The following is a 25,185-nucleotide window of genomic DNA, read 5'->3' as shown; positions in this document are numbered from 1 at the left end:
ATTGGCTTTGGTTCTCCTGCTGCTGTTTTGGTTATGTCTTTATGAGATTCTCTGGAGTTTTCCAGGACTGCAGCAATCATTAATATTTTCCTGGAAAAGCTAAAGACAAGGCAATGCTCAACACTACACAGCTCAGCCTCAGCCTATCTGTGTGAAATTTCATCATAGAAAGGAAATATACTATTCTCACCTGCAGAGATATCACATGCCAAATTACAAAGCCTTGCCATGGAGATAATAGAATTTCTCAAAGCAAAGGCTACAAAGAACCCTTTAAATGATCTGCAGATTGAGATTTCCTGGCAGCTCCTTACTTAATGATTAGTGAAAACTTCCAGCCTCCTGCCATCTCAAGCAAGCACATCATATAAAATCTTCCAGAAGCTGATCAAAGTGTATAATTACTTTTGTGCTAAAAGCTGTAGCTATAGTTGGGGAAAATACAATTTTTTAATAAAGGGGGCTCTAATTTGGCCCAAGGATTTTTAATAGGTATAAAGATATCTAAAAAAAATTACAATGGAGACCAGTACATGCTCAGAGATGGCCAGATGGGACAAAGGGTTCTAGCACTAGGGCTGTCCAACATGCTCTGAGTCGTGTGATGTGAGAAAGACTGTGTAGCCCTGCAGCTTGTTCACCATTTCCTTATAATAATGCCTACCCAATTCTCATTCATATAATGGAAATATCAAATATGCTCACTTCTATTGGCATATGTCAGAGAAGACTGTGGCTTTTTTCTTTGCCTTTGGCATCCCCTTTTAATTTGTGAATGCTATTAATAATTGCAATTTTTTTAAAAATGTAGCACTTTGCTGCAGGTCTCATTTTCCTCTCCATATGATTGCAGAACCAAACACAGTACTTGAGGTGTGGCCTCGCCAGAGCTGAATACAGGGCCACGGTCACTTCTCTACTCCTGCTGGTCATGCTTTTCCTAATGCAGGCCAGCACACTTTTGGCCTTCTTGGCCTCCTGGGCACACTACTGGTTCATGTTCATCCAGCTGTCAACCAACAGCCCCAGGTCTTTTTCTGCAAGGCAGCTTTCCAGCCACTCTTCCCCAAGCCTGTCATGTTGCCCGCAGTTGTTGTGACTGAAAAACAGGACTCGGCATTTGGCCTTGTTGAACCTCATACAGTTGTCCTTGTCCCATTGACCCAACCTGTCCAGGCCTCTCTGTAGAGCCTTTCTACCCTCGAGCAGTTCAGCACTCCCACCCAAATTGGTGTAATCTGCAAACTTAATGAGGAAGCACTCTCCTCATCCAGATCATTAATAAAGATATTGAACAAGACTGGTCCCAAAACTGAGCCCTGGGGAACACTATTAGTCACAAGCTGCCAACTGGATCCAAGCTCATTCACTACAATTCTCTGTGCTTCATCTTCTCTCTGTATAATAGGGATCATATTTCCTTTTGCCAATATTTTATTTCTATTGTGCACGTTGAATGTAAGGTATCTGGAGACAGGATTGCTGGATTGTGATTCATATCACTTCAGATATCTACAGTGACGATGTGCATGCCAAAGGCAAGATTTGCCAGTGGAAAGGGAGGGAACTTAGGGAACTTACTGGGACATTATTACAGAAACCTCCTTAAGGAATTAGTCATCCAAGAAACCCATACAGACTTTACATACTGACCATTTTAGATGTCTACTTTTAGTTGGATCTAAGTCACTTCACTGTCCCAAACGTGTTTGTGTGAAATGCAATGGGTTATATAAATGTCTTTGCTTAATTCCTATTCTGAACAGATGTGTGACTTATTACAGTTGAGTCTACTTCAAGCAATAAGGTTTCCTCAAGAGGATGATTAATGGAAAACTCTTGACACAAAGGTTTTGATCTTTTCTTCTTTTTTAAAAAATCTTTTTAAAACTGCAGGAGAAAATTACTGATTATGGCTGCTAAAGTGCTTTGTCTTCTTGTGGTTAATTAGCAGGTGTCGTTTCCCTGAAGTAGTGTGAATTATTCTAATGTAGGGGAAAAACTCGTAAAAAATTGAAGTTATTCAACTTGTTTACATTCAGTGACAGAAAAACTAACTTTGCCTAATTATGATTCTATTTCTACAGAACTGGGTTGAGAGTTCGGTCTTAATGTTTGCTGGATTTATGTTCTGCTTTGGAGAAAACGTGGCAAGCAAACAGATACATTTTTAAATTAAAAGGAAAAAAAATCCCAAATAGACAAGCAGAGAAAGATTATCAGAATGAGCCAGACAGGAGGAAAATATTAATTATGCTAAAAGAACTCAACTGATAAAATAATAATTTGCCATCTTCTGAATGCAGTTATTTTAAATAAATAAAACTTTTAATTTATTAAAAATTATCTTTTTGAAAACTGTATAATATAAAAACATTTATCTGTACCATAGCTATGCAGTTCTTTTGGCTGAACTGTCTTCTAAAATATATGAATGCATGAAAAATACCCTTTGTTTAAATGACAGGAGGGTAGTTTAGAAACTACACTCTCCTTCCTCAAATTAGAAACACTCAAGCTCATTTATCTATCATGTTAGGTTCTCTTCAGTGGATTCAGTCACTGTTTCTCAGATCCTGCTTCTCAGAGTTGTATCTTCTTGAACAAACAATCCTAATCTTACTGTCTTCTTCCTTCTACACTTTCATTTTTGCATCTGCCATTTCATGTGATCCTTTCTCAGGATCCTTTCACATGGAAAGATCTCCTGCAACAATTGAAGAGTTATTTAGCTCCCTGCATATTTTATCCAGCTTGATGCTTTACTGCATCAACAGATGCATTAATATTCACCTCCGAGGTGAAAGCTTTAATCTATATGTTGCAGCAATTTCTTTTACTCTAAAAGGTGGTCTTTTTTTAACAGTGCCATCCCTGCGCTGATAGTAACCGAAAACTCTCCATGAAGCTTTTACCCTTCCTCCAGCCTGCCCATCTAAGATACTGCTCTTGTGTTTGTGATCATAAGTTTATGTCTACTGATTGCTGCTTCCTCAGGGTACATTAACTCTTTCAAGAATTCTAAACCCTCCTATTTCTTCTGTGGGAACTGAGTACTGTATCAGCACAGAGGACAGGATTTTCTGGCGTCAGAAGAGGTCTCTGACCAAACAGACAAGACACTGAGTGGGTGTGATTTGTTGGAGGTAACATATCAAGTTAGTGTTAGAGGAAAAGAAAAAACAAAGGGTAGAATTGATCTCAGTTGATTTTAGATGCCTAGACCTCAACAAGTTGCCAGAAGTTCACTTCATAGTCAGAAATAAGCAGAGAATACTATACTGTTTATCTGACCTATATTAGATACTTACCTTTAGATTAGATGAAACAGAGCTGGAAATGCCCATTTCTTTCTAACAGCTGCAAAAGTACTGTAGACAACTACTAGTTCAGACACATTTTAAATTTTATGGATGGTTACGTGAATCTCACCTGGTATTCTATTATTTATGCCAATGTTCTTTCTAATAAGAAAATAATATTTTTTATGGCAGCTATTTACTTAAACCTTTTATACATTTGTTGGAGTTGTTTCTTAACAAATGCACCTTTTCTTCCTTATCCACACATTTCGTTGTCAAGCAGACTATTCTTTAATAATGGTAAATCTTTCAATAATCTTTCAAGCAAGGCTTCTACTGAACTTAGAGTAGCCAAACTGATCAAGACAGTATCTTACTGAATCTACACAGATCCTTTCCATTTCCATCTCTTGCTCCATTTCAGGAGGAAAAGCAAGCAGGAATAAAGAGCATGCTGGCCATATAAATGAAAAACCCATTCAGTAGAATTTTTGTGAACATTTTTTAAACGATCACATGTTTACCTTAAAAACAGCAGAATTAGAAACTGCTTCTTTATAAGATAGAAAAAAAGCTCACATTTGGAAATGGCTTCTTAATAAAATAAACACCAAATTAATTTCACAAGAGGCCCTTTCTGTGTAAAGCTGCCTCTTTCACTGTGGTGCTGGTGATAAGCATTCTTTTAACATGGAAATTACCACTGTGGAACTGCCAGTATGCGATCTCAGATCACTCTTTTGGCTTTGAAATTCAAACCTAATAGAAATCCTGCCAAGTTATTCAATGTTAGAATCCAAGAAAACTTAGCCCCATGTTAAGCTACTGCTAATCAAGAGCTCTCCCTGGACACCTGAATGGGTGGATTCCACAAAGAAAGAAAGGAGAGGTGTCTTTGCAACTTTGCTCAGTTTGCTGCCCAGCTGCAGCAATTTTGTTCTATAAGCAGTCAAAAAAGAACAAACAGAAGAAAGCAGCTGTATAGGATTATAGGCACATTTGCAAGATGCTCCATGTGTGGGTTCCCTCCCGCCCCCCTTTAAATGCAGTGTGAGTGCAGTGTGACTAATTATACCAGAGAGGAAAGCAGAAGTTCTCTAGTTAAAGTATTTGGGTAATCATGTTTACTGCAGGGAAAGTATGTCTGCATTAAATAAGTCAAAACACAGTGTGTAAAATGTGGAATGACTTTGTAGTCACTGCAAGAGAGAGGAAGATGTAGAAATGATGTAAGTCTCATTTGTCCAACTAGAAGCACTACCAAAAAAGATAAACCATCTGCTTCAGCTAACTCAGCTGCACTTGAAAAATGCTAATTGTACAAGAGGAGGAGGTTTAAACTTATTTTGAAAAAAAACAAAACACAAAACCAACAAAACCAAACAACAAACAAAACCCAAAACTAACCTAACAAAATAACAAACAAATCATGAAACACAAAAAAAGTGGTTTGATAAAAATGATATTCCCCAAGGAGGTAACAAGGACTTGTTTCTGCCCTCTCCATGTCTCGATTTCTATTTCTTAGATGCTTTAGGTAGGTGCCAACTGCCTCAGTGTACCAGACAGGAAGTGCTTAGTCAGGGACACAAATTTCTTCAGTTCCTTATTGTCCTCCAAATCCATCCTAAAATTCTCCTGTGCCACGATGCCTGCTAGAGATTGGCAGTTCGGCTGCCAGTGTGCAGAGATCACCATCTCCCCTGGTGACCTAATGTGATTTCCTTGTGTTCTGCCTCTGCCTGCTTGTCTATGTCCACCTGTGTTTTGTCTTGGACAGTTAGATTGCAAGCTGTTTAAAAATAATTTTCTGCTACCTGTCAGTAAAGCAGAAAAGATAAAAGAGCAATAAACAAATTTGATTTTTGGTTGGATCAAATTTGAAAGCACTTATACAGCATGTGGTCGAAGGAACACTTGATTGCAGGATTAAATCTAGGTCTATGAATTTAATCCTGGAACCAAGAGTCCTGAAAGACCCAGGAAAACAACTTCTGGCCTTTTTAGGTTTTGTTACACCTTTGAATAGCAGAGAAATTAGACATTAAAAGTTGAGGCAATATTTAAAAGGGCAAATGAAATGACCTGGATAAGCATAAGCTAGCTGGCCTGAATCTAAATCTGGACTAAATAATGAAAACATATGTGAATACAATTGAGAGGGAATGCATTCATAAGTATACAATATTTATTATTTTATGTCAACATATTTTTATGGAAGAAATTATATGAGAACAAAAGGGATTCCATTATTTGAGTGAGATTACAGTTTGGCTGATACAGACAATAACATAAATGTAACATAGTTCCCTAATATATTTTGGATTTCTGATTTAAGTTTCCAATAACAATAAAATAAAATTTTTAAAAAATCAAAAAAACCTAGTTACTTATGTTGGAAACCAAATATAGCAAGAGCCAATGAAATAATTTGATGTAGGAAAGTGATGTCATTAGTTAATTACAGGATTTAATTTAACTTGGAAAACAAAACAAAACTAATGGACCAATACCTCATCAATTTCTGGGTTTTTTATTGTCTACAGGATTATAACATAACAGCAGGAGGTTTTAGATAAGCACGATCCCTGTCCTTTTAAGTCTGCAGAAAATTCATTCCAGAGTTTAGTCTCTCCCATTTCTCAGAAGGAATGAGAGATGACCTGGATGCTATGCAGAAATACATTACTGGAGTGGAAATAAAATACTACATGAAGAATTAACCGTAGGTCAATATCTTGAAATCAAAACTACATGGAAGTTATGTTTTAATAATTTGGTTTTCTGGAGGCATATATAGGAGGAACTTTAAAGCCTGTTCAGTGCAAAATGCCAGACATAATACAAAATTGAGCTTTATAAAACCCAAATAAATAAATGAGTTCCTTGTTATTTTCCACTAAAAATGGGGGTTTAGATACTAGAAGATCTTTGTGTCCTGCAAGCCCAATATTAGATACAGGCTTACATGCAATTTCATTGCTTGCCTCATAGCAAGGTGTTGCAAGTCATCCTTTTTTCAATAAAAAATCCTTAAACATCTTATCTCAGCAGTAAGGGCTAGGATGTCAAACCTAGAGACAGAGAGATTACAGAATAAAATGAAAACCTTTCATAATAGTTAATAGTTAAATAATTTTTTAAAAAATATATAATAATCATGGAACAGATTGATTTTTTGAGTCAATAGAACAGACCATAATGAAATTCAAATATTCAAGGATATTGTGACATATTTACAAACTGAGATAAAGAAAAACTTTTTTCTTTTTTTTTACCTTTCCTTTAGTTCATGTGCTTCCCACTCCCCACACAACCATATCACATAGGTTTTAGTTGAGAGCAAGGTCTTACAAAAAAGAAATGGTTTTCACAGGCTGAAAATCACAACCCAGACCAGCTGTAGAGGGGACAGTGAATAACTTATGTGTGAGCTTTATGGGAAAAAAAAAACAACAAACAGTGACAAATTTTCAGCCCTAATCATTGTTTTACATCTGGCAGTGTTTCTGAGGATATTTTTCTGTTTGAAAATAAATCCTTTACCCGTAATACTGTATTCTTCTCTTTTTCCTCCTATAAAAGAAAGCTTAGCTTGCAAAAACATATGAAGGTGCACATTAAAATACAATATTAGCATGCTAGCTATATGCTATAACTCACCAGATTGCACAGTAATATCTCCTGTGGCTTGTTCGGACAATGCATTTGGACAATGCTTTTTTGCAAGATGTTAAGAAAAATATTAGCATTTATGTCCAGACCAAGCAGTTGGGCTCCAGCCCTGAAACACATTCATGGCAAGAAGTTTCACATATTTATAGACTGGAATATATTGTCAAAGAAGCCTCTTGTTAAACCTCTCTCATATCTTTTTGCTGACCTTACTCTTTGTGATTATAAGGAAAAGAGGCCAGTTGAGGACAGGGAAGGAAAATAAAAGCTTCTCTCAAATCAATACTGAGAAATACTATGATGAGCTTTTGGACCTATAATGACCAAAACTCCACTACCCCACATTATGACCACATGGTTATGATGGTATACCAGGAAAAAATGCACAGCTGGAAAAAAACTCTCTGATGACATCTGGAAAGTCAAGGCAAAGAGCAGTGCCAAGATTCTTAACAATACTCACTATGTACAAATGGGAAAGGGGGAACATACATACATAAGAGGATTAGCTTCCTTGCAATCTAATTCTCTGCTAGAAGTAGGGTTGTTCTTAGTCATTCAACCAGCAACAGAATGCAAAATTACTCCACCAGCATGGAGACAGAATTTGGAAGTTTCACAGAGCACAAGTAGACTCTGTTTCTTATATAAAACACACTGCAGAAAAATCATGTCATTCTGCAGTGCACAGGCTTGAAATCTAAGGCCAAATAGGCACTGTGATTTGGTTCCCAGAAAGTGCAGGTAGGAAGAGAAAGTTATTACTGAACTGCATATCTGCCTAAACAATGCAGTAAGGATAACATTCCTTTGCTATCTGCTGTGCTGTTAAAATCAATTTCTCTTTTGCTTTCTTTTATTCTCTTCTCTGTTCACCTCAATCAGATCCTACTACAGATTCTGTTTAAAATGTTGATTGTTGTACTGGCAAAACATAGCTAGGAGGATGGAGACTCAGTGGATGTAAAAAGAAACCAAATCTGACTAGTTGATATGAAGATAAGAAAAGTATTGTCAGGAAGTTTAACTGGGACTTTTTTCTTAAAACCTATGGTACCTGCATGATCAGCAACTTTACAAAGAATTACTTTCTTTTCTAGATCACAATCAAGAATTTTCTCTGAATGCAATTTTTTTCTCATAACTGTTTTTTCAAGCTGCATCTGAAGAAAACTGAGATTCAGTTTTCATGTGGAAGAAACCTAAATGATAGAAGCCACACATTGCACTCAGAAAAACAGCACTCAGCAGTTCTAGATTCATATTTCTGCTCTCCCAGATTCAGAGCATAAATCTGAGCCTATACCTTGTATGTATGAATTCCTGTAACCTTTTAATTTAGTGTATCCATCATTCTACCTTGTTTCCAATATCCTTTTTTTATATTATCACTGATGGAAACTGCTATACCTACTAAGACAGAAAGCATCCTAAACTTCAGCATACTTGCCTGTGAGGCCATGATGTGGGCAGTGAAGCTGGATCACTGGGGTATTCTTCAGACTCAACTTAAGATGAGTCATGTTAGAAAAGACAGGCAACTGTATAAATTGCTTTGCAACATAAACAAAGCAATTCACCTTGCACATTATGTAGCCATGTTGTTAGTGGATTATATTTGCAGCCCTGGAAGGATTACATTTTCAAAGAATGACTAATTTTGTCCAGATAGTTTTATACTTAATATATACAAATTTATTTATATAGTCATAAACCAAAGAGGATTATAGTTGCAAAAGTTAGCTTCTCAGCATGTAGGATGGACAGGAATCATGCAATGCACAGCTGTTTTATATATATTTTACTCTCTTTGTATCCTTATTTCCTCCTCATTATTTTTTTAGCCTTGTTACATCAATCCTGTTCATCTTTTTCTGAGGGAAAATGCTATGATAATTTTTGTACATAATAGTCTCAAGAAGGTAATAATGCAAAGTGAGTAATGTAACCTTCACCTGCACTTAGTCTCAAGACCCTGTTACAATCACTAGAGAGAAAAGGGCATCCTCAAATTAATTTCATCCTAAGGTAGGTTAGAGACAAATTCAAGGAAGCTGTCTGTGCTCTTTAATTATAACAGGTGCCAGTAACAACTAACTTAGATGTAGATGTCTAGGTATTTAGACCTCTAAAGTAAGCTGAGATTAATCTAGTAGACAGTGACCACCCCTAGGCAGCTACTTTTAAATAACTTTCCTACTATTGCATGTCTGTGGGGTAGTGACAGAGCCCAGTTACTGGGGAAAATACCTTTGATTCACCCCAAGACCATCTTTCTCTATTCCCAGCTTATAGCTTTGGTGACAGCCTCATCAGAAAATAGGCCTGTCCATTGCAGCAGTTCATCCCTGTCCCAGGTCTGCTTTTGGCACTGAAGTGGAGTGAGACCTCCGGAAAACAACTGTGTGACTGATCGTGCAGCTATAGGTTGGAGGGGAGCCTGGGGAGAAGCAGCAAGGCAGGAATGTATCTCACCTGTGCTTCAGCGTACGCTGTCAGCACAGCTGCTCTTGTGTGTGGTTTCCCAATGCTCCTCAACAAAGATAGCTGGAAAGAATGCAAAGCCATCATGTGATGCTATTTTGACTTTGCTGTGAGTCAGCAGCTACTTGAAAACTCTATATCTACTGGAGAGACCTCTTCTACTTGAAAAAACTAGTAACTGAGAATGCACTGACTTACACTTTGTGGGTCTGCTTCTCTACTCTTCCCTAGTCATTTACTGCTGGCTGCTGGAGGAGACAGGGTATTGGGTTAGGTGGCCTGATCCAGCAAGTCAGTTGGATGTAGTTACTGTTAATAGTGGTAAATCTGCTAGAGGTTTCAAAAAAATTCCTGGCAGCAGAGAAATGATAGGGTTCAAGATTCTCTGGCTTTACTGCAGACTTGAAGGGAGTAAATGCTGACACACACAAAGCCTCCAGACACTTCTTGCTCTCCTCTGACTCCCTGCCCAAGTGACTTGTTCCAGCATTAACCTCCACCCTCAACTGGTTTCAGTTACTGTCTCCAGTTCCAGTCAATTGCTGTTTCCACTGCACGTTTCCCGTCCAAGCTCTAGTACTAGGATGCTGATGCTAGTACTGAGCTCTCAGGCCCAAATGACAAGTCTTCAGTTAAAGGTTGGACCAGGTGATCCTTGAGGTCCCTTCCAACTGGGCATTCTATAATTCTGTAATTCTATGAACCACTCTTCTCTCAGTTGTAGCCCCAGCACCCAGTCCAGAAGTCATGACTGCTTCCTTCTTGCTTTTACAGGACTGCTCCCACACCAGCAGGAAAGCAACATTATTAAAAAAAAATATATATAGGTATATATACTCTTCATTTGTGTATAGTATCCCTGATGCAGAGGCTTCTTGTGGATGGTTTGTCAGGATGTGTGAGTGACTGGAGCAAAGCTGCTGCCTAAGGAGTCCTTAAGGTCTTTAGCTGCAGTCTAAGATTTCTCTAGTGGGAGCCTGTGAACTTACTGTGCAGAGTGGGATTTGTGTGCTTACTGCTTACCCTGCTTACTTTTACTCCATCTTATCCAAATTTATCCAGTCAGAAATATTAATTATGACGGTGTTTGTTCAAATGAACTCTAATATCAGAATTTACCCCCCACTTTTATTTTTTTACTTTTAGTATGTTCACTCTGAGGAAAAGATGAAAATCAAAACCTCAAAGTTGTGGACACATAAGGGTTACATAGCAATGACATTTTTCAAATATATATTTCTGGTTAAATTTGAACAGCTCTTGTAAACCTAGAAATTGTCACAGATCTAAAACCACCTCTCTTCTCATCAGTTTTTCCTAATCATGCCCTACAATACTTTTAGCTCTACTTTATGTGAGTTTGACTGACATTTCTACATTTTTTTCATGGCAAAACTATTTGTTTTTATTATAGCAAGTTCTGAAAAATAGCCAGATACTTTGATTAGAACTTTTCAAAATTATTATTCTTAAGGATGCACTTAAGTGAGAAATTTCAGTCCAAATAATTCCATTTTTGGAACTGTGCAAACGACCAAAGCCCAGGGCAGATAATGAGTGATGCTCTAGGAGGCATGGTGGGTTTCTTCTGGGTTGGTGATTGGACTTGGTATTCCTAGAGGTCTTTTCCAACTGTGATGGTTCTGTGATTCTGTGATAACTATCAAGCTTTCTTTAACAGGCAGTGTTACCAGCCACCATTATAATTTTATAAGATACGTTTGGAAGCTGAGGTTTTCCCTAAAAACAATGAGATGAATAATCAGGTGTGAGAGAAGGAAAGGGAAATCACAATTGTTTCCTTGCTGGAACTGATCCATTCATTATAATGTATTCTTTATCCTTCATTTCATCCTGTAATATCAGCCTTCCATCAGTTCTATCCACCACAGCTTGAAAAATCCTGTTTCAAGTGAATCCCATTCAAACCCAAATGGCGAGGCCAGGTGTTCAACTTAAGAGCAGTAGCTTTAGAATTCCTGACTTTTCCTTTCAGAAAGTCCCACACAAAAAAACCCAAACAAAACAAAACAAACCCACAGCCCAATTATTAATGTTGCTGTTATTATTATTTAAAAACTAGTTATGAGAAATACTTTAAATAACAGAGGAAAGCAAAAATGCTAATCCTCTTACATAACACAAATCCCAGATGGCCTTATGCAGAGGGGAGGGAGATGCCATAATAGGAGTCACCATTATCAATTGTTCTCAGTGACAGATGTTAAAACGATGCAAGTGCTTGTGCTCACTCAAAGAACTTCAGTAAGTATTTTTTGTCTTATTTCCCACAGAATAAAATCATAAAGAAATAAAAAGTTGCATGCAGTCATGTGTCCTGCAAGTGCACAACTCATTCTGAATAATACTTAAGTAAAGCTGTTACAGTCTCTTCATTTGTAATTCTGCTCCTTAGCTACACGAACCTGCCATAGGAGTAGTAATGTTTTGTAGATCTTGATTCCTTAGCTCTCCATCACTATAGTAGAATCAAAATGTAGCATTGATTACCAGTAATGCCTATATTACTCCCTGCACCTACTGCATCACAGACTGTTTTTACATGAACATGGAAACAGCTTGCTTCCTCTGGCCCTACATTGCTTCATATTAATGGCAAGTTCATAAAGAGTGCACAGGAGGTACCCATTTCCCAGAGGATTTTGTCACAGGGATAACCTCATAATGAAGAATGACAAAGTTGCAGTGGAAGGTGGAAGGTGTACTCATCTGCCAGTGAGCACTGTTTACTTTATTTAAACATTCTAAGAGTCTGCTTAGAAATGCTCACTTAGCAAATCTACAGCACATCAACAGAAACAAATAAAACAGCTTAATTCTCCTGTTTTACCAGGGTGTGTGAGAAGCCAGGCTTGCTTGGACCTTGTCAGTTCTCAGAATAATGTTACCAAAAGTCACCGTAAATCAGGTACCACACAAAACCAAGCAGAACCTGTTGTATATGATGTTACAAACATATCTGGGGATAACCTGAGATCAACAAGAAAAACTTCTCTGATTTCCATATTTCTGAAACCACTGTTCCCTGGCCTTTTCCCAGGGACTCATGAGAATGACAGATATTTCCCCCAGTGCATTTCCTCAGGCACAGGTGCTGCTGTACAACCACGCTCATTGCCGGTGTCCATCTCTCCCAGAGAGCCAGGGAGGAGCTGTTGCCCCACAAGGCAGTGCTATGTATACTCAGCAGCTGTTCTAGGAAAACTATGAACAGCTTCACAGCTGTCCTGCAACTGCCCCTTAAGAAACATCAACACAGTGTGTTAATCCTAATCTGCCTCATCTCACCCAGTGCAGTGGTAAATACAGATACACTAACCTATATGTATTAGGGACCAAAAAAGTCCCTAATCCTCAATGAAGGCTAAACACTCTTGCTGCCTCTCCCCCTTCTGTAGCAACCATGAATATCAGGGGTGCCAGTCTTCCCTTCGTGATACTGGTCTGTATATATGCAGAGATGAGTTTATCAAAATATTCCTGTGAGAACCTTATCTGTATCAGTGGAAAAATATCCAAGAAAGCACTCTCATTAATGCATGAGATTTGACTTATAGAAATGAGCCATTCTTGGATTTAAGTTTCTTTGCCTGCCTCTTGTCGTAATCATGATACAAATGTTATCAAGCACCGAGGCAGGAGCAGAATTTAAACACAGAACAACAAAATTATCCCTTTCAGGTGTGCAGACCACAGCACCTTTGCTGTTCTTCTCTTGTTTCCTACTCTTCTGGTTCCTGCAAATAAAGCTGGTTGGGAAGGGATTACTTCAGAAGCTGAGCAGCCCACTGGCAAACAGCTAAGGCACTGATTGCGCCCGGCCAGAAGACTGACTAAAGAAGCAAGGTCGTGTATCCTCAGTAAGGAAATGGTGAGATTTCCTCCATTTATCCTGCAAGCCCTGAAAAGGCTTTTTGCTTAGCCTCATTTCATCTTCCCTTGCAGACTAATAATTTATTCAAACTACAGTTTTAAATGTCTCCTCAAAGACTTAACTTGTTATAAACGATCATGAAAGAAAATGCCCATTTACACTCAAATTATAGAGAAGTCTCCTGCCTTTATCAAGTCTCAAGTGTATTTGCACTTAAAAGCTTTCCCCCCCACCACAACAAGAAACAATAGTGCAGGTGCATTGCCCTTCAGTGCACAATGTATTTATCCTGGGAGGCAGGAAGTTGGTTTCACACCTGTTTCTTCTTTTTATTTGTTCTTGGCCTGGCTAATTTGCTGAATCTCATGATTGGTACAGCTGAGGCTGTCAGAAAGAATTACCACTTTGTAACATGACGGCCTAATTCTGGCAGTTCAGATTTTACAATTATTTGCCTTTTGTTCTTTCTTTCAGTAGCGGACTGTTTTCTGTACTGCACACAAACTGAATCTGATCAGCAGTAACAGAAAATGTAGCAATGAGATAGGCTGCTTTATTAGATGACTGGCCATTCTTTTTGATTATGCTATAAAGGTTTTTAAGACAATGAGGTTAAGACTCTGATATGGTAAAAAAAAATAATAAAAAAATAGGGTATTTCCATGAGCTGAAATAAATATTATTTCACAGGAATCCATGACCTAGAGTTTGCAAATTTTTTAGTCAGAATTCAAGAACTAATGAATATTGAGAGATACTCTGATTTCACATAAATTTTAAAGAAATAACAAGATAGAATCATAAAATAATTTAGGTTAAAAAAGACCTTTAAGGTCACAGAGTCCAGCCATTAACATGGCATTGCTAAGTTCACTACTTGACCATGTGTCTTAAAACCTCATCTACATATTTTTTAAACACTTCCAGGGATGGTGACTTGGCCACATCCCTGGACAGCATGGTCCAGTGCTTGACAACCCTTTCAGTAAAGAAATTTTTCCTAGTATCCACCTAAATCTCCCCTGTCACAACTTGAGGCCATTTAATCTTGTTCTATCACTTGTTATGAAGGACCAACCTCCACCAGTCCCCTCAGATGATCCTCATAAGACTTGTATTTTAGACCCTTCATCAGCTTAGTAGTTCTTCTCTGGGCTTACTCGAACAGCTCAATGTCCTTCTTGCAGTGAGGGGCACAAAACTGAATGCTGATTCAAGGTGTGGCCTCACCAGTGCCAAGTACAGGGGGGCAATCACTTCCCTGCTTCTGCTGGCCACACTATTTCTGATGCAGGCAAGGATGCTGTTGGCTTTCTGGGCCACTGGGCACAGCGCTGGCTGTTGACCAGCAACCCCAGATCATTTTCCTCTGGGCAGCTTTCAGTCATTGTTCCTCAAGCCTATAGCGGTGCCTGGGGTTGTTGTGTTCCAAGTGCAGGACCCAACATTTGGCCTTGTTGAACCTCATGCAATTGGCCTCTTCCCATCAATACAGCCTGTCCAGATGCCATTGCAGAGCCTTCCTACCCTCAAGCAGATCAACAGTCCTGCCCAACTTGATATCACTTGCAAAATTGCTGTGGGTGCCCTCGATCCCCTCATCCAGATAATTTGTAAAGTTATTAAGGAGAACTGGCCCCAGTACTGAGCCCTGGGGAACACCACTTGTGACTGGCCATCAACTGGGTTTAAATCCATTCACCACCACTCTCTGGCCTCCACCAGCAAACCAGTTTTTTACCCATGATGTAGTGCAGAAACATGGTCTAAACACTGTAGATCATCAGCACCAAGATCAAGACATCTTCCTTTAACTTGTCTGGAGCTTATACCATTTGCACTCACATGTGAAACCACCTCTTCCCATAGACAGAAGGCTGCTGATTTAAGGCTGCAAAAGGCCACCTAGCTGACTCTCTGTCAGGAGCTAGTGATAGCTCTAGGGCAGAAGTACATTATTTTCTGGACCCCATCTTAATAGGGTCATTAGCTTCACTGAAGTGGCTACATCAGACTTTTGTAGAGCTGAGGTTTTACAGTTCCAAGTTAGCAATTTTCATTATCAATGAGCTTCTTCAAGGCTGTTCTCCATCTGCTTCATCCTTGTCAGGATTTATGACAACTCAGGCATCATTGCCACTTTCCATAAGAATATCATATCCAGCCACTCCAAGACTGTCAACAGAACTAACTTCCCCCACAGTCTTCATTGAATGTATCCAGGTTTATAGTAATCATACAATGATGTTTCATCATTGTAGGCCAGTTGCATATGTTATCTTCACCGGCCATGCTTGTGTTGCCAGTCTATTTCAAACCTCTGGCACCCTCCCCCTTATGTGACTAAAAATCATCAACACATCTTCTTATATGAAGGAAAATACCAGTATCTGCACCTCAAGCCAACCTAACTTAACCTCAACCAAGATTTTTTTCCTTCTGCCTCTGCTCTTTTAACCATTACACTCCCAGAGAGTGTGCACCAGTATTACCAGGTTCTGCCTAATATTTTTTGCTGTGTATTTGATTGTCTTATTACCTTACCAGTGAGAATGGTTCAATGCTAGCTCTTTGCACACTTGACATGAGGACAATGGAGGCTTTACAACCTACACAGCCTCCAAGACCACACACAATGAGTGGGCCACTGGCACTTATGCCTGGTGGTGAGTAAGCACATTTTACCTACCTGACACAGTCAAGAGGATTGACATAATTGCAGAAATTTCTTGTTGCCATCCAAAGAAAAAATATTTTAAAGTTATCAAGCAAATGCATTGCTTACTGATTGTACAGGTGAAATGTATTTGCCCCATAGAGAGAGACTGCTGGGCAGGAAGATTTTAGATCAGCAGCCTGGGCCTGAGATTGCCCAGCATCACCCACCTCTTACTGAAAGATAATCTTACAAAAGGAGAATCTTACAGGACAGCAGTCCCTAGAGGCTAGCTAACCTGCTTTACTAGGGTCCTATCAGCACAGTCATAATTTATTTGGGTCATTTAGAATAGATGAAGTGCACACAGAAGCCCTTTTAAGGCCACAGATGGGGACAGATTGCTTAAAGGAAGATAAACATCTGATAAACAATCTAGTATTAATGCGTATCCACAAAAGGACAAGTAAGAAAGTCTCCAAATTATGGACTGCCTGTCTGTGTATTTGATAGAGTTGTCTCCTCCACAGACTGAAGAGAAAAAAAAAAAAAAGGTAAAAAAAATACAAAAATAATTAGAAAAAAATTGAGAATCACAGCTTATCCCAGATTAAAGCAAAATATTCCCTCCTTCTAACCTTTCCCAGAAAAGCAAGTCAAAGAGAAGAGGATGCTATAAATTTTAAGTCCCACCTACCGGAATCATTTCAAGGAACTCTTTTACAACTTTGCTTCCATACTAGACCAGCTACAAGTGGGTACCACTCAGTAACATTGAGAGCACTGTGATAGTACTTCCACTCTGTCTTCAGCAGGTCAAATCCACTGCTTTGGCTTGGACCTATCATAAAATCACTGGTGAGTTTGCTCTGTAGATGCTCACCACTGCAGAAATGCCAGGCACCAAAGCAGGGGAGCTGCGATACAGCTGCAGAGCCATGAAAATCTGACAAAGTCTTACGCAAAGAGTCATTCACCAACAAAGATCAGTTGTATTAGCAGTGTACTTCTCTCTACTCCTAGACGGAATCCTAGAACAAGATCAGATATGTCATTTCTCACTCCTCCCAGCCTTTCTCTTTCATGATCTGGATGATATTATCCCAAAATGTCGAGATCATAGAATCATAGAATGGTTTCGGTTGGAAAAGAACTTAAAAATCTTCTAGTTCATTCCCCTCTGCCATGGGCAGGGACACATTCCAGTAGACCAGGTTGCTCAAAACCCCATCCAAATTGTCTTTCAACACTTCTGGGGACGTGGCATCCACAACTTCTCTGGGCAGCCTGTGCCAGTGTCACATCACCTTCACAGTGAAGTATTTCTTCCTAATATCTAATCTAAATCTAACCTCTTTCCTTTTTAAACTATTGCACCTTGTCCAATCACTACACGCTTACTAGATGGCAGACAGACCCTGACAATGCAAAACTGATAGTTGGCTACCTGATCCACTGCTGGGGCATAGCAATAAGAGCAGCAAGGCTGTGAAAAACTGCAGTGATAGTCTTGTTAGATGATGTTAAAAAAACTGAGAACCTGGTAGAACTTCAGTACAAAACTCAGTCCATGAAAAAAACTTCAATATAAACTGAACCTGAAATCCCATAAATACTGCAAGTACATTCATTTTATATGGGAAGACTGGATGTAACTGAATTAAACAGACCATCCCAGAGATTCCCAGTATTTGAGAACTAAAGTAATAAGAAAAATGGTATTTCATACTCTCTATATAAAATTCTTCTTTGAGAATAACTGCCATCTGAACACTCCTGTAGCAAAATGTCTGTTTAATATAAAAAACAGTACTGTCCCTAGAACCTGATGAGGTCAGTTTTGCACATGACCTGTAGCAAAGAAAGTTATAGACATAACAATCTTTAGACAAATTTTATTTCAGGATTATATTGTATCAGAATAAACTAAGACAGTTGATGCAGACTATCTTGAAAAGGTAAATGCTGAGAAGATCATTGTCTGGGAATAAGAAAGGAGGATTCAAATTATTTTGGAAGAATCACTAAAAATAATATGAACTGCTGAAATTAAATCCTGTAATGCAGTCCTAAGGAAACAATTAACTGATTGCAAATTATTAAAAACTATTAAAGTCCGGGGATTAGTTTAAGATAATTCTTATATTCCATATGTATTAGTGCCATAAAAAGCACGAGCAGTAAACACTTGTTTGCTTAATGGAAAATGGCATTTACAGATGGCACAGACACAGTGAATTTAAGGTCAGAGAGATTGTTTTGCTCCTGCAGTCTAACTTATATAAAGTAGGACAAAGAATTTAAAATTTATGTTCTGAGGGAAATGTTCTTTGTACATATTTTTTTAAAATACTTGAAAAGCATTAAAATGTTGAAAATTATTCTTTGTGGCAACAATTGTTTTTAATGATTTCCCATTTTGCTCTGAAAAAAAAATAAAATATTAACTTCCCTGAGGATCTCTGACCTGTTAAACAGTAAAAGATATCATGCCTTCTAAGAACTGAGTTAAAACCAAAAAGGTTTTATTAAAAAGTTCATGGATTTGAGCTTTTCATGCTTGATTACAGTTCACAAGTTTTCATGTAGCTCAGTGCTAGCAAGAGCTCAATGGTGTTTATTCACTTTTAACCTATAGCTATAGGGCAGCCAACAGCTTCATGAAGGTTCAAATATTAAATTTGGACTTTTCCCTCTGCAGTTCTTTTTCCTCAGATTATAAAGAGGTTCAGTCATTTGCCATAAAGCAGTACAAAGTAACTCTTACCTTCTGACTCTGTGTTATGGCCACCAACTACACGGCATTACCATTTTAATCTCACAGTGTTGCAGCTTGCCACCTCTGTTCCCTGAAACTATCCAGCCATATTAAACAACAATCCTGAGAGGGCTCATCCTCCAGCCTAATTTAATCTGTGTTTTAGCTCTTTTTCAGATAGGATGAGTCTGCTGATAAGACTTAACACTCCTTTCTTAGTAGGTGTCCATTTACAAAGTTCTGTTTATACCGTTTCTAGACACAGCACTCCCTTGCATTGTCTTCTGAAGCACCTAAAAAGGTATGATGGGGATCTGTAGCCCAGACACTCTTTAGAAACAATGAAGTGGATCATTCAAAATAGTCTTTTTATTTGTGTGTTGAAAGAAGAGACATTTATCCAGTGCATTCTCTTTCTCTCCAGAACTAAGAGGGGATTACCTTCATCCTAATCATCCACAGTTTCTACCTCAGGTAGGTTAGAGTCTTACTGATGTAGGTTGCCTCTGTAGCTCTTTCCTCTGATGTCTGTGCATCCTATTTCTCTTTTAACTGAAGGTTTGCAGCCCTGATACACTTTTGGCAGAATGAAGGGGGTCCACTCTGTAGTATATCTATGTACATCAAGGCCAGGCAGAAAATTTTTGGAGGGGAAAGGTGTTACCAGTGATGTTCATACATAGAAGAATGAAGGATCAGATAAACAGTACATGTTTGATTGCTCACAGATTCTGTCATACACAGGCTGGGGATGACACACTGTTTTCAACTCTCGGAGTCAGGAGCCTTCTTACTGACTAAGCCCTAACTAAACTTCCTGTTCCTCATACTGACTTCCTGTGTGAAATTTAGTTGTAATGCCTAAAGGGAGCAAAGTTTTAGGGCTGAAAAATAAAATAAATACATTCAGTTTATATGTGACTGAACATTATGTGCAAGTATTAAGTGTATGAACTCCAGCTGGACTTGAAAAATCATTGCCATTTTTACCCTATCAACATAAATGAGGGCTTCAGAGCTTCAATGAGCCCCTTGGATACAATCAAGTTGGTTTTGATTAAGGTATGAGATTTTCCACTGCTTTCTATAGATTTCAGCAGAAATACTTCAGTAGAACTTAGCAAGCAGTTCAGCTGAGTTATTATACAACTATCCCCCTCCTTCTTTCTTAGGCACATTGCCTTTCCATTGCTAAGAGAATGATACACTCTTTGAAATGTATCTGTCATCCCATAAATGGTATCTTTAGAAGATGTAGAGGAAAGCAGTTAAAATAAAGCTGATAAAACCTCATTATTTCGTACCACCTGAAAAGCTGGAGCACAGTGTTCACTAACTCCAAACCACAAGTGAAAAAGTTACACATGTTTTATAATTGACTCAAAAAAATATTTTGTGAAGTTGAAAGGGAAACTGGCTTTACCTTCAGGTTGCTGTCTTTTTGTACGATTACAGCTTTCCTTACATTCACCCTTCTTCCAGTTTTCTGAAAAACACATACAGCTTCTTATAAAACAGCCAATTATTGTGATTAAGACATGTACACTGCTCCTTAAAAACAAAACAAAACAAAAATAACCAAACCAGAGATAAGGGAGTAACACAATGGTTCAACAGGCACTTTTTACAGAATTCAGGTTCTCAGCATATGAAGCTGGAGAGGTAACTCAGGTATCAGGTTGAGATAACCATCTAAATACTCTCGTGCAGTACTGAAAGAGGTAAACAATTCTTGAGAGCAGACAGGTGGTACAGAACCATAGCAACAGAAGGTTTGAACAATGTGGTAGAAATGCAAACAGAACTCTCCATATGTATTGTTTCATCCTTTGCTTAATGTAAAATTGTTCTTTAGCTCCAGACTATTTCAAATTTTCATGAATTTCCTTGCACTTGCCATGTCTTCTCTTCATTTCTTGCACCTGTCTCCTTCTCATCTTCTGGTTTTGGTCAGCTTTTGGTGATCAGGTACTGTTCAGTCTCCAACCAGGATCTGGTCTTAAACTGTGTACCTGCTTCCCTACCAGAAAATTCTACCTCTGCTTTTTCTCCCATCAGACCTGCCACACACTGTTGTGTACAGCCAGAGTGGGTGTCAGGCTGTTAGATTTTCCTCACATGCCTCATATACACAATAGAGAGTGAGAAATGCCAGCAAAGACTACCAGAGGAAAATCTTGTCCTTCTTAGTTCATCTGGGGAATTGATGATCTCACAGAGATATGTACTTTTCACTAATTCCATCAGGATTTTAGGCAGTTATGTCAGGAGGACTGTTGCATTACAATTTTAAATTTTATATGCAAACTAACTGTCTTAGGCTTCATCTACATAAGCATATTGGTTCAGAGCAGTTGTACAGCCTTGAAATAACTCTCTCAGCCATCCCCAATTATTTCACATTGCCTGAGTTCACAGATCGGTTTTAGTCTTTACAGACTAGGACCCTTTTGGAGACTGTGCTACAGGTGCACACCAAATGTGCTTCTGCCCTTCATGGGGATACAGGAATCTCAAAAAACAGTTGACTCTTTAGTTAGGTAGGAAATGTATTAGTGGTAAGAATGTTCAGTCCAAGGCACCACACTAAATATAGACTAAAGTAAAATCCTCAACTGTGTACAGTACAGATATAAAGATCTCATACTGATGGCTTTAATACATGTGTTCTATTGAATTAAACGATATGCTAACATAGTCTTTATGCCAACTGAACTTCTATTCAGACTTTCCTGCCCCCTTTCTACTGTTTCACTACTTCTGCTTTTCTTCCATTTCTTCAAAGTAGCATGCACTTCTTTTGGCATTACTTTTCCTGTGATAGCTCTCTTTTGTATTTTTCCCACCCAGAATCTTTCCATCTTAGTAATTCAATCTATTAGTAATTACCCAGCACATTTTTGACTAGCAACAAAAGTGAATGTAGTTGTCTACAACTGAGCCGTTGTCAAGACCCTCCTAATAATCAATAGAAATGGGCATTTTAGGGTATGATTCATCTTAACCTAAAGTAGACATCAAATATAAGTCAGGTGAATCATGTATTTAAGGTGCCTACTTCTTCTTATTGAGTTCAAAGGGACCCTAGTGTGAATAGATCAGATTTAGATCTCCATCTAAGATCAGCTGTTTTCCAGGCTGTCTTCTATCTTTTCCAGCTTCTTTTCCTTTTAATATGAGTGACAACGAAAGCCCTGCAATCTGGATCAATCTAGATAAAACAAGAGCCCTCTGGCATACGCTTTTCTGGGGAGGAGGGAGGGACTGAATGTGTTTTCTATAGTGGGAATGACTGGATTAGTTTCTAGGTGATGTATATGCTGTGTGATATTTGTGTTAACCTCTCCTGCCTGATTCAGATCAAAGAGGAACAGCTCATGCACACTGCTTTCAGCCGAGGCAACATGCAACAGCATTTATAACCCACCCAGATTCAGTGCTGACACCTTCCTAGATGAGATGACTCTCCAGTTGTGTGAACGGCTGGCTTCCCCACCTCTTTCCCAGTGGAACAACAGATAAGATCAATTAAAAAGTCATTGGTGAACACTGCAATAATTAATCACTAAAAATCAGAGTATTCATCACTTGAGGAAAAGGAATTACTTTGAATTTACCCAAAGGTGAACAAGGGCTCTATTTGGATGCAAGTACATGCGTGTCTATGAAATGAGAATTTGATAGAGTGTAGGGATTTGGTTTCACATACAGATTGCATTTACAGGGCATTTTGAGTACTTAAGTATTTAATAACAAAACAATTAGTTATTTAAGCAGAGGACAATGAGACTCCTTTGGAAATAACCATCTCATTGCCATTAAAAACAAATAAAGTGATTAAGAACAGTGTAACCACACAATTAACTGATTAAATCCACACTCCTCTATACCAGACCTACTTTTCAATATGACTTTTATGATTTAAAAAATAGGCTTGTACATGATGACAGATACCTAAGCCTTATGAGCATAAGTGAAATTTTTAATTAAAAATGTCTGTTTCAAGATAATACAGCTTTCTCAAATGTAGGATAATGAAAAAATAAGGCTCCTGACAGAGATGTAGAGCTCTCAAAAATGGCTTTGGAGAGATGGGGAGGTAATTAAATGCCAAACAATGCTCAGAGATTTGAAAATTACAAAATAATTTCTCGTAAGGATACTCTCATTCTATAGCTACAATTCTAATTGTACTACAAAAGATAGTCAATAAAATTCAATGTTATGGAAAGGAAAGCAGAAGGGAGAAAGCAGCCATGCTTCCTAGAGGCTTTAAAATATTTAATTTTTCTTGCCTGCTTGTTTTTTCCATGATGCTATGTTGGAAATCTTGAAAACCAGAAATACTTCACAATGAAATTAATTAGAGGACCTATGATCAAGTTATGAGCACTCTGTAGTGTAAGGAATTGAGGCCATGGAAGGAGTATGATGACTGGATGATGGAATAGCTTCTCCATCAGACACAAATTATTATTTTGGCCAAACAGTAGGGTATTTAATTTTTCAAGTTCCTTAACATAAATTTCCATGTATTAAAAGTTATTTTTTGTTCCCTTGTACTTTGGTGTGAATAAATGAAATTAGTTTTTGTGATAAAGATGAAACTGATGGAGAAATGTTTTAAAGTTATTGCATAAAAGCTAAGAAATCCATTTTCATTATTTCAGAATCAAAATATTGCCCCCATTAAGCATTTCTACGTATCACATTTCCCAACAAAATAGATGCTGAAACTGAAAGATCTAAAGCTTTTTACTTCTAACAATGGCTGGATGTATAGTCTCATTCCTGCAAAGACTTACTTTTTTCTTACTGTACATTTTAGAATAAAGAATGAGAAGCACCAGGGCTTGTAAGGTGTTAAAACCTAGCAAAGCACCAAACTTGTCAAGAGAGTGAATGAGAAACACATTCTAAGTCAGCTGCAGATAAACTTCAGTTTTAGACGTAACAGTTTTCTTAATACACTCATGATAACAAATGGAGAATTTTGTGACTTCTTGCAGAAGATCTTTCAGGACTAATTAAATGCATTTCACAAAAAAGTATTGTCAAACCTAGCAATGAAAGATGCAGGATGTGAGAAAAACCTATCTCCTGACAAAGTGGAATGGTTTTTGTGAGAAGTATATTTTTCATGCATCATTCAGTCTGTTTTAAATTTTACAAGCACTTGTACTAGAGATTGCCTGAGACTTCTAAGTTTAGAAAAAAAAGAGCTAATAGAAAATTGTTTGGGATGTCTGATCAAATAAGAAGAAAGCTCAGGCTTTCTCTGTATGGAAAGCAAGACTGAATTCCCAAATAAAGTGAAATACATAAGTGGATTTTAAACATGTGTGTCACAAGAATTTATATTGGTTGAGGAATGAGAGAGGTTTAGCAAATATTCAGCTGAAGAGCAGTTAGTCTTGTTTTCCGATAAGCTGTCAGAAAACAGCTTTATATTTTGAGCTTGGATGGGCCTAATAGTTTAGTCACCATGTCAAGCTTCAGTAAAACTTCATTCTGTCAGCAGTAGACTTACAGTGTGCCACTACATTTTAAAATGAAGAGTTGGCGTGAACTCTGTTAACCATAACCTCAGGCTCTTCCTGGAACTGTGATACACCCACGCCATGCAGCCTTCACTGAATATCATGTTAACACTCCTCCCCCATGCACGGCTGTTATACTGCATGTGAACAGCAACAGTCAAATATAAGACTAAGAGCCAGCTGCACCCTATTATTCAGTTCACTTTGAGATTTGCATACTTACCAAATATTCCCTCAGTGGGATATTTGTTATTTCTAGTATTTTACTTAGCACAGAACAGAATTTCTCCCTAAAATAAGTTTTCATCAGAAAGGACATTCATTCTTTAAAAAGGCTGTGGATCACAGATATATATTACTTCCAATGAATTTCCACTGAAGCACAAGGGAATTTGGCCTACAGTTTCGGAGACTGCAGTTTCAAGGCAGCTCTGGCATTTGCACTGCTTTAAGTTCAGGCAGATCAAGCCTTCCAGGGCATTTTCATGCAGAATTAAGAGCCTGAATCCTGGAAGTCCCCATCTTTCTCTTTTTACCTGAAGGGCATGTTTGAAATTAGGGACCAATAGATCATGATAAATTGAAAATCTGGGAAAATCTTTTTCTTTTTTTTTTTAATCTTCCCCAAAAGTGAAGTGGTCTTGGGACCTCATTCTCTGCTTCAGTTTCAGGAATGAAAATTCTTTATTTGCATGACTTCTGCTTCTAGATCAGGAAAAGATATATTTTCTGACTGGTAGGGTTTAAACTGAAATCCCACACAGACTGTCCCCTGGGAGCTACAAAGTTTGCTAGATTACATAGCTCACACAGCTCACACTTCCAGTAAAGCAGTACTGTAAGCTCAATTTCAAAGTCAAGGCATTTCCTGTAGG

Source organism: Chaetura pelagica, unplaced genomic scaffold (genome assembly GCF_000747805.2).
Source record: "Chaetura pelagica isolate M959 unplaced genomic scaffold, ChaPel_1.0 scaffold90, whole genome shotgun sequence".
Lineage (NCBI taxonomy): Eukaryota > Metazoa > Chordata > Aves > Apodiformes > Apodidae > Chaetura > Chaetura pelagica.
The sequence above is the reverse complement of the archived record's forward strand: the minus strand, read 5'-3'. Positions refer to the sequence as shown.